Genomic DNA, 12,837 nt, shown 5'->3' on the forward strand with positions numbered 1-12,837 from the left:
GCGAGAGAATTTGAGTTCAGGAGCAAGGAAGTCCTACTGCAGTTGTATAGGGCCCTGGTGAGATTGCACCTGGAGTATTGTGCAGTTTTAGTCTCCTAATTTGAGGAAGGACATTATTGCTATAACAATTACAGCACGGAAACGGGCCCGTTCGGCCCTACCAGTCCACGCCGACCACTTTCTCTGACCTAGTCTCATCTACCTGCTCTCAGACCATAACCCTCCAATCCCCTCGCATCCATATACCTATCCAATTTACTCTTAAATAATAAAATCGAGCCTGCCTCCACCACTTCCACCGGAAGCTCATTCCACACAGCCACCACCCTCTGAGTAAAGAAGTTACCCCTCATGTTACCCCTAAATTTTTGTCCCTTAATTCTGAAGTTATGTCCCCTTGTTGGAATCTTCCCCATGCTGTTGAGGGAGTGTAGCGTAGGTTCACCAGGTTAATTCCCGGGAGGGCGGGACTGTCATATGATGAAAGAATGGGTTGACTGGGCTTGTATTCCCTGGAATTTAGAAGGATGAGAGGGGATTTTATAGAAACATAAAATTCTTAGAGGATTGGACAGGGTAGATGCAGGAAAAAGGAGACGGGAAGATGGGTGGGGGGTGGGGGGGGGGGGGGGGGGGGGGTGGAGATGAAAGAACGAGGATAAAAGGGAAATGATAGGGTCGAGGATGAGATTTGGTGTCAGTTGACAAGATGGTGAAGGCTTTCTAAAGGCAGTTAATAATGGTGAATTGGTGCAATTAACACTGAGCTGAATCAATTGGTGTTGGTCCCTAAGGTGTAGGGAGTGGATGAGAAAGTGGGATAACATAAAGGGGAAAATCAATGGGCTGATTGGATTCAGATGGCCTGTTTCTATGCTGTATCTTACAATTCAAAACAAATTCTCACTATCAACATCAGAAAAAAAGAAGATTTGGTCATTTAGTTTCGAGATACAGTGCAGAAACAGGCCCTTCGGCCCACCGAGTCCGCACCGACCAGTGATTCCCGCACATTAACACTATCCTACACACACACACACGCACGGGACAATTTACGTCAATTATACCACGTCAATTAACCTACATACCTGTACGTCTTTGGAGTGTGGGAGGAAACCGAAGATCTCGGAGAAAACCCACGCAGGTCACGGGGAGAACGTACAAACTCCTTACAGTGCAGCACCCGTAGTCAGGATCGAACCTGAGTCTCCGGCGCTGCATTCGCTGTAAAGCAGCAACTCTACCGCTGCGCTACCGTGCCGCCCAACTGAACCATCCTAACAACAACTAACAACATCCTCTGGCTGGGTAAATGTAAAAATTGTCCCTAGTGGGTGTAGGATAGTGTTAATGTACGGGGATCACTGGGCGGCACGGACTTGGAGGGCCGAAAAGGCCTGTTTCCGACTGTATATATATGATATATGATATGATCTCGGAGAAAACCCACGCAGGCCACGGGGAGAACGTACAAACTCCGTACAGACAGCACCCGTAGTCGTATTGAACACGGGTCTCCAGCGCTGCAAGGCAGCAACTCTACCACTACGCCACCGTGCTGCCTGCAATAAGACATTGTCATATTGTACGAGGCAGCTTGAAATAAGAGTGTTCCTCCACCTCCTATACAAAAACCATCACCACGGCTCCTTGTTTTTTTTAGTTTTTTAAAAAGTTTTTTTTAGCCTATGGCACCCGGTATTCCCAGGCGGTCTCCCATCCAAGTACTGACCAGGCCCGAGCCTGCTTAGCTTCCGAGATCAGACGGGATCAGGCGTTTTCAGGCTAGTATGGCCGTAGGCTCCACGGCTCCTTGTTGAACTGCAAACGGCTTAGGAATGACCCGAGCCTGTGAAAGATGCTTCAGAAGTACAAAGGCCTTTGTTTGCCACCTTCATAGGAATCGAAAGGGAAAAGACTCGCAATGAAACATTCTCGCCACCATTTAAGTGACCTTTTGGATTCTGCCACAGAAGTACTTGACATGTTTGACGACACGTTAACATCCAGGGCTATTTTAAGAGCAGCTCTACTTTTGGAAAGCTAATAAATGCATCAAAAACCAAAGCAACAAAACAAAAAAAAACAAAATGCCACAGCATCAACCATAATCATATGTTATTATTTTAAGAACTTGCAGTCAATGGAGAAGTATTCATCGTTATATTCCAGCTCTTTGCAAATATATTATTAATGGATCACACGATGGTAAGCAGTCAGCAAAATACATGTTTGAGCGATGGGAAAAAAAAGACTTATTCATACATTTCCCTAGGTAGTCTCTCCTTTCTATTGAAGCTGTCTTGTAAAACATTTGTTATTGATGCCGCTAATTGATTTTCAGAAACACAAACTTCCTTTAATTTCTTGAGGGACTTTTACAAACATTTTATTAAGCAGCCGAGAGGCTCTCTCTCTCTCTCTCTCTCTCTCTCTCTCTCTCTCTCTTTGTTCTATTTCAGACCGAGAGAGGTCCATCCTCTAACATTGATAGCTGTTGGATGGCACGGTGGCGCAGCGGTAGAGTTGCTGCCTTGCACCGCTTCCAAGTTTGATCCCGACTCCGGGTGTGTACGTTCTCCCCGTGACCGGTTTGGCCGAGATCTTCAGTCTCCTCCCACATTCCAAAGACGTACAGGTTTGTAGGTTAATTGGCTTGGCATAGGTGTAGATCGTCCATAGTGTGTGTAGGATGGTGTTAATGTGCAGGGATCGCTGGTCGGCGCGGACTCGGTTGGCCGAAGGACTTGTTTCCGCGCTGTATGTCTAAGCTAAACTATTGACCAAAGATAGTGGAGGAACAAGATGGACCACTCCGTTGAAATCGCCTGTACTGAAGTGTAGTACACAAAGGAGCCATTTTACTAGGCAAAACCCACCGTTCGTTATGCCTCTTGCAGTGTAATCTGTGTTTTGGGGGAACATTATGCGTGATTATACCATTAAAATGCAGAATATATCTCATCTATCAATTCACAGATTTTTCTTTTTAAATGTTTCTGCAAGTTTCTGTCTACTAAAATGGCGCCTTGACGTTCTACGGTTTTTAGGGTCGAGAGGTCTATCTTGTTCCTCTAGTATCTTTGCTATTGACAATCATTATCACCTTCAGCCAGATAATAGACAATAGACAATAGGTGCAGGAGGAGGCCATTCGGCCCATCGAGCCAACACCGCCATTCAGTGTGATCATGGCTGATCATTCTCAATCAGTACCCTGTTCCTGCCTTCTCCCCATACCCCCCTGACTCCGCTATCCTTGAGCTCTATCCAGCTCTCTCTTGAATGCATTCAGAGAATTGGCCTCCACTGCCTTCTGAGGCAGAGAATTCCACAGATTCACAACTCTCTGACTGAAAAGGTTTTTCCTCATCTCAGATTGATCCCTGGGATGGCAGGACTTACATATGAGGAAAGACTAGATAGACTGGGCTTGTACTCGCTGGAATTTAGAAGACTGAGGGGGGATCTTATAGAAACATATAAAATTCTTAAGGGGTTGGAGAGGCTAGATGCGGGAAGATTATTCCCGATGTTGGGGGAGTCCAGAACCAGGGGTCACAGCTTAAGGATAAGGGGGAAGTCTTTTAGGACCGAGATGAGAAAACATTTCTTCACACAGAGAGTGGTGAGTCTGTGGAATTCTCTGCCACAGAAGGTAGTTGAGGCCAGTTCATTGGCTATATTTAAGAGGGAGTTAGATGTGGCCCTTTTTGCTAAAGGGATCAGGGGGTATGGAGAGAAGGCAGGTATAGGCTACTGAGCTGAATGATCAGCCATGATCATATTGAATGGCGGTGCAGGCTCGAAGGGCCGAATGGCCTACTCCTGCACCTATTGTCTATAATTTATTATCCTACTATGTTTCTATGTTTCTAAATGGCCTACCCCTTATTCTTAAACTGTGGCCCCTTGTTCTGGACTCCCCCAACATTGGTAACATGTTTCCTGCCTCTAACGTGTCCAACCCTTAATAATCTTATACGTTTCGATAAGATCTCCTCTCATCCTTCTAAAGTCCAGTGTATACAAGCCTAGTCGCTCCAGTTTTTCAACATATGATAGTCCCGCCATTCCGAGAATTAACCTAGTAAACCTAAGCTGCACGCCCTCAATAGCAAGAATATCCTTCCTCAAATTTGGAGACCAAAACTGCACACAGTACTCCAGGTGCGGTCTCACTAGGGCCCTGTACAACTGCAGAAGGGCCTCTTTGCTCCTATACTCAACTACTCTTGTTATGAAGGCCAACATTCCATTGGCTTTCTGTACTGCCTGCTGTACCTGCATGCTTCCTTTCAGTGACTGATGCACTAGGACACCCAGTTACTTGGTCTGGAACCTTGGGCCTGCTGTGCTTGCTCTATTGTCTTCTCTGTCACAGACATTAAACGTGTACCTTTCCCCCTGATTTGGATGAGGTTTTGGGCAGTCAGTGTGCATTCTGACATTAACAAGCAAATGCAATCAATTCAAGGATTAAGGGTCTCGACCCAAAATGCCACCAATATTCAGGAACAGAACAGCAGGCTCAAAAGATCATGAAAGACAGTGGGTTACAGTTTTCATTTAAGAAGATGGTGAATACATTTGGGATTGAAGAAAGAAAGATTATAAGAAGCATCTTTTACAATCACAGATTGCCTCCAAGTGCTTTATAAACAAGCAGGTTTATTTTTAAAGAGGTCACTATGAGGATGATTTAATCAATGACAACACTAAAAAGCATCAGGCATAAAGTACATTGCAAACAACTTTCCCTGCACAGTGCTGGCTTGTTATTAATACCAACAATGCAAGATTAATATTCTTGTAAGTCATTTGCTTTTTTTTAAAAATATGAGTTATAGCTGATACAAAGTGGATTACATTCCGGTCTAATTTATCACAGGCATTGTATACTCCTGCATCAGAGAAATTCAGCTCTTGCATCAATTTACTAACTACCCTCATTGCTGTTAACACAATGTCAATAAAATCATTCAAAAATCCACATGCCGTGTCTTCCATGCAGTACTAAAGGCCCTGTCCCAGTTTGGCGATTTTTTAGACGACTACAGGTGACTAGGCTGTTGCCGCACGGTCGCCACGGTGTCGCGGGCGTGGTCGTGAGTAGTCTCCAAAGAGTTGTAGTGCTTTTCTGGTCGTCGCTGGATTTTGTGAAGGCATGACATTTATCGGCGACTGTTGGTTTGACGCCAATGAGCATAGCTTGACGTCTCCTGACATGGGCGCTGTCGTAGGTTGTCGCCAGGTTGTCACCTGGTGAAGTAGATTGTCACCAGGTTGTCGCCAGGTGATTAAGGTTGTCACCTGGTGAAGTAGGTTGTCACCAGGTTGTCGCCAGGTGATTAAGGTTGTCACCTGGTGAAGTAGGTTGTCGCCAGGTTGTCGCCAGGTGATTAAGGTTGTCACCTGGTGAAGTAGGTTGTCACCAGGTTGTCGCCAGGTGATTAAGGTTGTCACCAGGTGAAGTAGGTTGTCGCCAGGTGATTAAGGTTGTCACCTGGTGAAGTAGGTTGTCACCAGGTTGTCGCCAGGTGATTAAGGTTGTCACCAGGTGAAGTAGGTTGTCGCCAGGTGATTAAGGTTGTCGCCTGGTGAAGTAGGTTGTCGCCAGGTTGTCTCCAGGTGATTAAGGTTGTCGCCGGTGCTGACTTCGGCAAATTCCAAGTGTGGACTTGATCTGATCATCCATCAGTGTAACGTGTCCATAAATGATGTTGGGTTTTGTATGTTTTTGCACTTGTATTCTGTTTAAAGTTTGAATTTTAAAGTTTGAAGTTTGAAGTTCATTGACATTTATTACAATATGTTTTATGCACTGTTGTATGTTCTTATCAACCTTTAAAAAAAAATTGTATATCAATAAAAGAAATTCTTGACATTTTGATTGAAAATTGATGTATGAAGTCATTGTATTTCAGAATAGTTTCTCATGGCATCACTTTCAAATAGTCATGATGTAGAATGATTGGAAACCCTACTGTACACCCCCTTTTATAGGGAAAGTGGGTGAAACGTGAATTGTCTTCAGTTGTCTTCAGTCTTCAGGGTCATAGCTTTTCGTAGCTTGTCGTGGGTGGATGTAGGTTGACTTCGGTTGTTGTAGGTTGCTGCCTCTGTGGTGGTAAGTTGTCGTAGGTGGACGTTCTACTTGCGACGATTGGGTCGCCGGTTTTCGGTAGCTTGCCGTAGCTTGACGTTGACTAGGTGGTAGGTTGTTGTAGCTTGTGTAGCATGGTGTTAGTGCACAGGATGACCCTGGTCTGCGCGGACCCGGTGGGCCGAATGGCCTGTTTCCTCACTGAGCCTCTGAAGTCTTAAAATCTTCCTTTCATCGTCCTTACCTCTGCACTTACATTAAAAATAAAATTGGTCCATTGCAAAACTTGACCCATTCTGAGGATTCTTTTTCAGATGCAGAAGAGCCACTTGATAATTCTTTGTTGCAATTCTTGTTAATCAGGCAAAACGTCTGAAATGTGACTGTAAACCGACATTATTTACAGCACAAAGTGCCACTTTCCAATGTGCAGTTATTGATCAGATAGAGGTAAACATCAAAGACACAGAGTGGAAGAAAGAAGGCTGAAGACTTCAATTGCACTATAGTCAATATTATTATTGATTGGTGACATGTAACCAAGAAATAACCCGTTCAGACTCTAAACAGATGGTTTGAGTAAGACGAAGTCAATATATTTTTTTGCGCCATGGCAGGCTAGGAAGAAGAGCCAATAATTGAAAGTCTATGGCTCTATAAAGATGGTGAAACATTTAGGTATTATTGATTTTTACATCATCTCAGTGGATATACATAAGTCGCTGATGCCACTGAATAAACGGATGATCCTGTTTAGCGTTTTTTTCTCACATTGGGCATCACGGTGGCGCAGCGGTAGAGTTGTTGCCTTACATCGCCAGAGACCCAGGTTCGATCCTGACTATGGGTGCTGTCTATATGGAGTTTGTACGTTCTTCCTGTGACCTGCATGTACTGTCTCCGGGTGCTCTGGTTTGCTCGCACACTCCAAAGACGTGTAGGTTTGTAGGTTAATTGGCTTCAGTAAATTGTCCCTAGTGCGTACTGGATGGCACGTGATCATCTGTGATCATTGGATGGCACGGACTCAATGGGCCAAAGGGCCTGTTTCCCTGGTGTATCTCTAAACTGAAGTAAATTAGTTTGGAAGCATTGGTCTATGCCCCTGTGTGGACGTGGACCTTCTTGTTCTTATCATTGTTGTTTGATATTGGGAATAACGCCTACCACGTGAGTTCACCTTACTACAAACGCCAGTGTGGTCAAACGTTCATAAGTGATAGAAGCAGAATTAGGCCATTCGACCCATCAAGTGGCCCATTGGGCGGTACAGTTGTACCGTTGCTGCCTTAAAGCACCAGAGACCCGGGTTCGATCCCGACTACGGGTGCTGTCTGTATGGAGTTTGTACATTCTCCCCGTGACCGCGTGGGTTTTCTCCGAGATCTTCGGTTTACTGCCAGTCTGCAAAGACGTACAGGTTTGTAGGTTAATTGGCTTGGAATATGTGTAAATTGTCCCTAGTGTGTGTAGGCTAGCGTTAATGTGGCAGGATTGTTGGTCAGTGTGGACTCGATGGGCCAAAGGGCCTGTTTCCACACTGTATCTCAATACTAAACTAAAGTCTACTCCGCCGTTCAATCATGGCTGATCTATCGTTCCCTCGTAACCCCATTCTCCCCAAAACCCCGACAATTGTACTAATCAAGAATCTATTTATCTATGCCTTAAAAATACCCATTGACTTGGCCCAAGTTATTAGCAAGGAATTCAGCAAACCACTTATCCACATGGATGCACTCAATTAAAAGCAAATCATTAAAATAGTTAATCGAAGACAGTGCTGGAGATTTCCTGCATCCCGAGTGCACAGTGCAGCTCATGATTCTCACTCTTTAGTTTTTAGTTTAGAGATACAGCCTGGAAACAGGCCCTTCAGCCCACCGAGTCCGCACCGACCAGCGATCCCCGCACACGTGCACTATCCTACACACACTAGGGAAAATTTACATTTAATCCAAGCCAATTAACCTGCACATCTTGGAGTGTGGGAGGGAACCGAAGACCTCGGACAAAACCCATGCAGGTCACGGTGAGAATGTACAAACTCCATACAGACAGCACCCGTAGTCAGGATCGAACCCGGGTCTCTGGCGCTGTAAGGCAGCAACTCTACCGCTGCGCCACCTTGCTGCCCCGACATCCTACTGTACATGAAACACATTTTCATACACTCTTTTTCTCTCTGCTTCGGGCAATCCTTCTGGTTTGATGACGACTTGTTTCAGCTCCAGTGTTGTGAATTCTGAGGTAAATGATGAGGCCAATGTGGGAACAGTAGACACATCCACAGGTAGGATAAGAGTCATAGAGAGTCACATGCCAACCAAGTCCCCACTTTAATCCGAACTGAACCTATTGTGTACTCCTCATATTCTCATCAATCATCTCCTCCCGCCCCAAATCTACCTACATATGGTGTGCAATTTACAATGGCAAGTCATAAATTAGTGTTGTGATGCAGAGCGGAAAAAGGCCCTTCGGCCCAACGATTCTATGCCGACCAACGATCCCCGCACACTAATGCTATCCTACACACACCAAGGACAATTTACAATTATGCCAAGCCAATTAATCTACAAACCTGTACGGATTTTTGGAGTGTGGGAGAAAACCGGAGATCCCGGAGACGACCCACGCAGGTCACAGGGAGAATGTGCAAACTCCGTGCAGCCAAGCACCCGTGATCTGGATCGAACCCGGGTCTCTAACACTGTGAGGCAGCAACTCTACATTTGTCTCTAGACTCCGAGAATCCACAGTGAAGAGCTTCAGAGACACAATAAACTGCAGATGCTGGAATCTCGAGTGAACAGCAGATGCTGAGAGAACTCAACGTGTCAGGCAGTGGATGGAATGGACAGACAACGTTTCAAGTCAGAGCCCTTCCTCAGGTTGAAGAGCATGACTCACAAACCTAAAATCTTATCATCCAGGTCTGGGAAGAGAAGGATCGATCAGAGCCCCTCAATGCTGTTGCAATTGTAATCTTTATCAAGAAAGAAGATGTCCAGTTGCGGTGAGAACTGAAGGCTCTCCCTCCTGTCTGTCGCAAGGATTGTCATCAACATTAATTCTCCTCATCAATCTCCTCCCCATGGATGGAGATATACTTCCCAATTTGTAATGTGGATTGGGTCTACCATGAGGCACGGATGAGGAAGAAACATTTTTTTTCCAATATATATTACTTGTTCCTTGAAAGTGGCGCCACGAGTAGATAGGGTGGTCAAAAAGGCTTTTGGCACAGTGGCCTTCATCAGTCAGAGTATTGAGTATAGAAATTGGCAGGTCATGTCGCAATTATATAAGACGTTGGTGAGGCTGCATTTGGAGTATCATATTCAGATTTGGGCACCGTGTTAGAGGAAAGATTTTGCCATGTTGGAAAGGGTGCTGCAAAGATTTACGAGGATGTTGCCAAGACCAGAGCGCCTGAGCTATAGGGAGAGGTTGAGCAGGCAAGGACTCTATTCCTTGGAGCACAGGAAGACGAGGGGTGATCTTAAAGAGGTGTATAAAATCATGAGAGGAATAGATCGGGTCAACACACAGTCTCTTGCCCAGAGTTTGGGAAATTGTGAACCAGATGACATAGTTTTTAGATGAGGGGGAAAGATTTGAAAGGAACCCGAGGTAATATTTTTATTTCACATAAAGGATAATGGGTGTATGGAACGATCTGCTGGAGGAGGTATTTGAAGCAGGTATTATCGTAACGGTTAAGAAACATTTAGACAGGTACATGGATAGGATATATTCAGAGGGATATGGGCCAAACACAGGCAGGTTTGGGACTAGTGCAGACAGGACATGTTGGTCAATGTGGGCAAGTTGGGCTGAAGGGCCCGTTTCCACACTGTATCGCTCTATTACTGATGATCTGGAGGCTAGGGCCCCAAAGCTTAGTGATGGGGTTATATGGGAGGGAGAGAGGGAGGGGGAGAGGGAGAGGGAGTCATTGAACAAAGTGGCCTCCTGTACCATTATAATTCTCTGAAGATAGACACAAAAAACTGGAGTATCTCAGCGGGTCAGACAGCATCTCTGGAAAAAAGGAACAGGTGACGTTTCGGGTCGAGACCCTTCTTCAGACAGAGAGTCAGGGAAAAGGGAAACGAGAGATATAGACGGCGATATAGAGAGATATAGAACAAATGAACGAAAGATATGCAAAAAAGTAACAATGATAATGGAAACAGGCCATTGTTAGCCAAGGGCTAGGTGAAAACAAGTTACAGACAATGAGACTCAAAAAGACGGCTTTGAAGCCAGTGCAACGACTTGGGACGGAGAGAGAGAGGATGCAAGGGTTACTTGAAGCTGGATAAATCATTCTTCATACCGCTGGTTTGTAAGCTGCCCAAGCGAAATATGAGGCGCTGTTCTCAGGTTCTATTTATCTATGACAGAGGAACTAAGAACAAACAAAAACAATAAGAACATGTAGGAATGCAGAGTAAAAGGTGACCAAAGCATAGATCCACAGGAGACAAACGCCTGAGCGAGCATTTATGGGCAAGGGTAAACTATTGACTTTACAAAAAGTCATATAAAACACCTCTGTTCATGCCCTTAGGATTATAGAGTGGATAACACAACCTTGCATGTGGGGAAACTTCTCAGAACGTGTAAAGTAGAAAGCAAACTGCTGGAGGAACTCAGCGGGACAGGCTGCATCTGAAGGGGGAAATGGAGGCGAAGGGGAAGGGGAAGGGACAGTATGATCCTTACTATTATTGAATAAAGTTCAACGCTGGGTTCGATCCTGACGTCGGGTACCTCTGTGGGGTGTTTGCATATTCTTCCGATGACTGATGGTCCTCCCTCTGCTTTCCTCCCCTATCCTAAAGGCCTGGATTTGTAGGCTAATTGGCCTCTGCACATTTCCCCTACTGTGTCGGGAGTGGATGAGAAAGTGGGATAACCTGGAACGAGTGCAAAAGGGAGATTTGTGTAGGAAGTGAACTGCAGATGCTGGTTCAAATCGAAGATAGACACAAAATGCTGGAGTAACTCAGCGGGACAGGCAGCATGGCTGGAGAGAGGGAATGGGCGATGTTTCGGGTCGAGACCCTTCTTCTGAAGCATTTACACCATCATCGTGTGTCTCTCTGAACGGGAGATTGACGGTCGTTGTGAAGGCCTGAAGGGCCTGCTTATCTCTAAACTAAATTATAAAAACAAAAAGTTGGAATTTGGACAGCTTGGACAAAGAGTTGGATTATACCGAGGAGGGGGAGAAAACTACCAGATTAAATGGTAAGAAGACAGGTTAAAAAAAAACAGTCATTACTGGCGTGACCGAAAGAATAACACAGTGGAAAAATAAGCAATGCAGACTATACTTTTAATATCATACTAATACTTTCAAAGTCCTTGAAAAGAGGCAATTCACAACACATTAACGCTTAATCCTCTCTGGATAATTAGAAACTCACAGCACTGATTCCATGCACTCTTGCAATTGTACATCCATCATCACATATGTGCACATGAAGGGATCATCGTTTTGTCTGTCATTATATAGCACTTCCAAATGGGCAATTACTTTGCTCGACATCGCACAGGCAATATCTTAATACATTCAGTCTTTAAAAATATCATTGCCAATCCAATCCATTACTTCCACGGTCAGGAACATCAACGAGAATAGTGAAACATTTATTATGTTGGTCACCACCCACAGACAGAACGTACAAGCAGTCATCTGTGAGTAGAAAAAGCAATTATATAAGGTTCCAATGAAACAAAAAATGATATTACAATAAATAATACGTAAGAACAAAATAGCGTGATATCGTGAGACAATGCTGTTAATGAAATAACGGTCGAGGCCATGAACCACTGCACGAGGAATCCAATATTGCACACGTCTGCGACTTCATAAGTTCATAGGTTGTAGGAGCAGAATTAGGCCATTCGGCCCATCGTCTACTCCGCCAGTCAATCATGGCTGATCTATCTTTCCCTCTCAACCCCATTCTCCTGCCTCCTCTCCATAACCCCCGTCACCCTTACTAATCAAGAATCTGTCAACCTCTGCCTAAAAAATATCCATCGATTTGGCCTCCACAGCTGTCTGTGGCAATGAATTCCACAGATTCACCACCCTGTGACTAAGGAAATTCATAAATCCATGTTCATAAGTGATAGAAACATAGAAGATCAGTGCAGGAGGAGGCCATTCGGCCCTTCGAGCCAGCACCGCCATTCATTGTGATCAAGGCTGATCATTCACAATCAGTAACCTGTGCCTGCCTTCTCCCCATATCCCTGATTCCACTAGCCCCTAGAGCTCTATCTAACTCTCTTTTAAATTCATCCAGTGAATTGGCCGCCACTGCCTTCTGTGGCAGAGAATTCCACAAATTCACAACTCTCTGGGTGAAAAAGTTTTTTCTCACCTCAGTTTTAAATAGCCTCCCCTTTATTCTTAAACTGTGGCCCCTGGTTCTGGACTCCCCCAACACTGGGAACATTTTTCCCGCATCTAGCTTGTCCAGTCCTTTTATAATTTTGTACGTTTCTATAAGATCCCCTCTCATCCTTCTAAATTCCAGTGAATACAAGCCCAGTTTTTCCAATCTTTCCTCATATGACAGTCCCGCCATCCCGGAGATTAACCTCGTGAACCTACGCCGCACTGCCTCAATAGCAAGGATGTTCCTCCTCAAATTAGGAAACCAAAACTGCGCACAATACTCCAGATCAGATGTGGTCTCACCAGG

The 12,837-nt window shown here is 44.8% G+C and overlaps 1 protein-coding gene and 1 non-coding gene across 2 annotated transcripts in view; both read right to left on the reverse strand.

Annotated features, from left to right (window-relative positions):
* LOC144595738 (contactin-associated protein-like 5) overlaps window positions 1–12,837 on the reverse strand; it is a 644,436-nt gene that overhangs the window by 611,204 nt on the left and 20,395 nt on the right. The gene's annotated exons all lie outside the window — the stretch shown is intronic.
* On the reverse strand, window positions 1,684–1,802 carry LOC144596396 (5S ribosomal RNA). The gene has a single exon (XR_013547596.1). It is a non-coding gene; the product is annotated as a 5S ribosomal RNA (ribosomal RNA).

The sequence above is a fragment of the Rhinoraja longicauda genome, chromosome 8 (genome assembly GCF_053455715.1).
Source record: "Rhinoraja longicauda isolate Sanriku21f chromosome 8, sRhiLon1.1, whole genome shotgun sequence".
Lineage (NCBI taxonomy): Eukaryota > Metazoa > Chordata > Chondrichthyes > Rajiformes > Arhynchobatidae > Rhinoraja > Rhinoraja longicauda.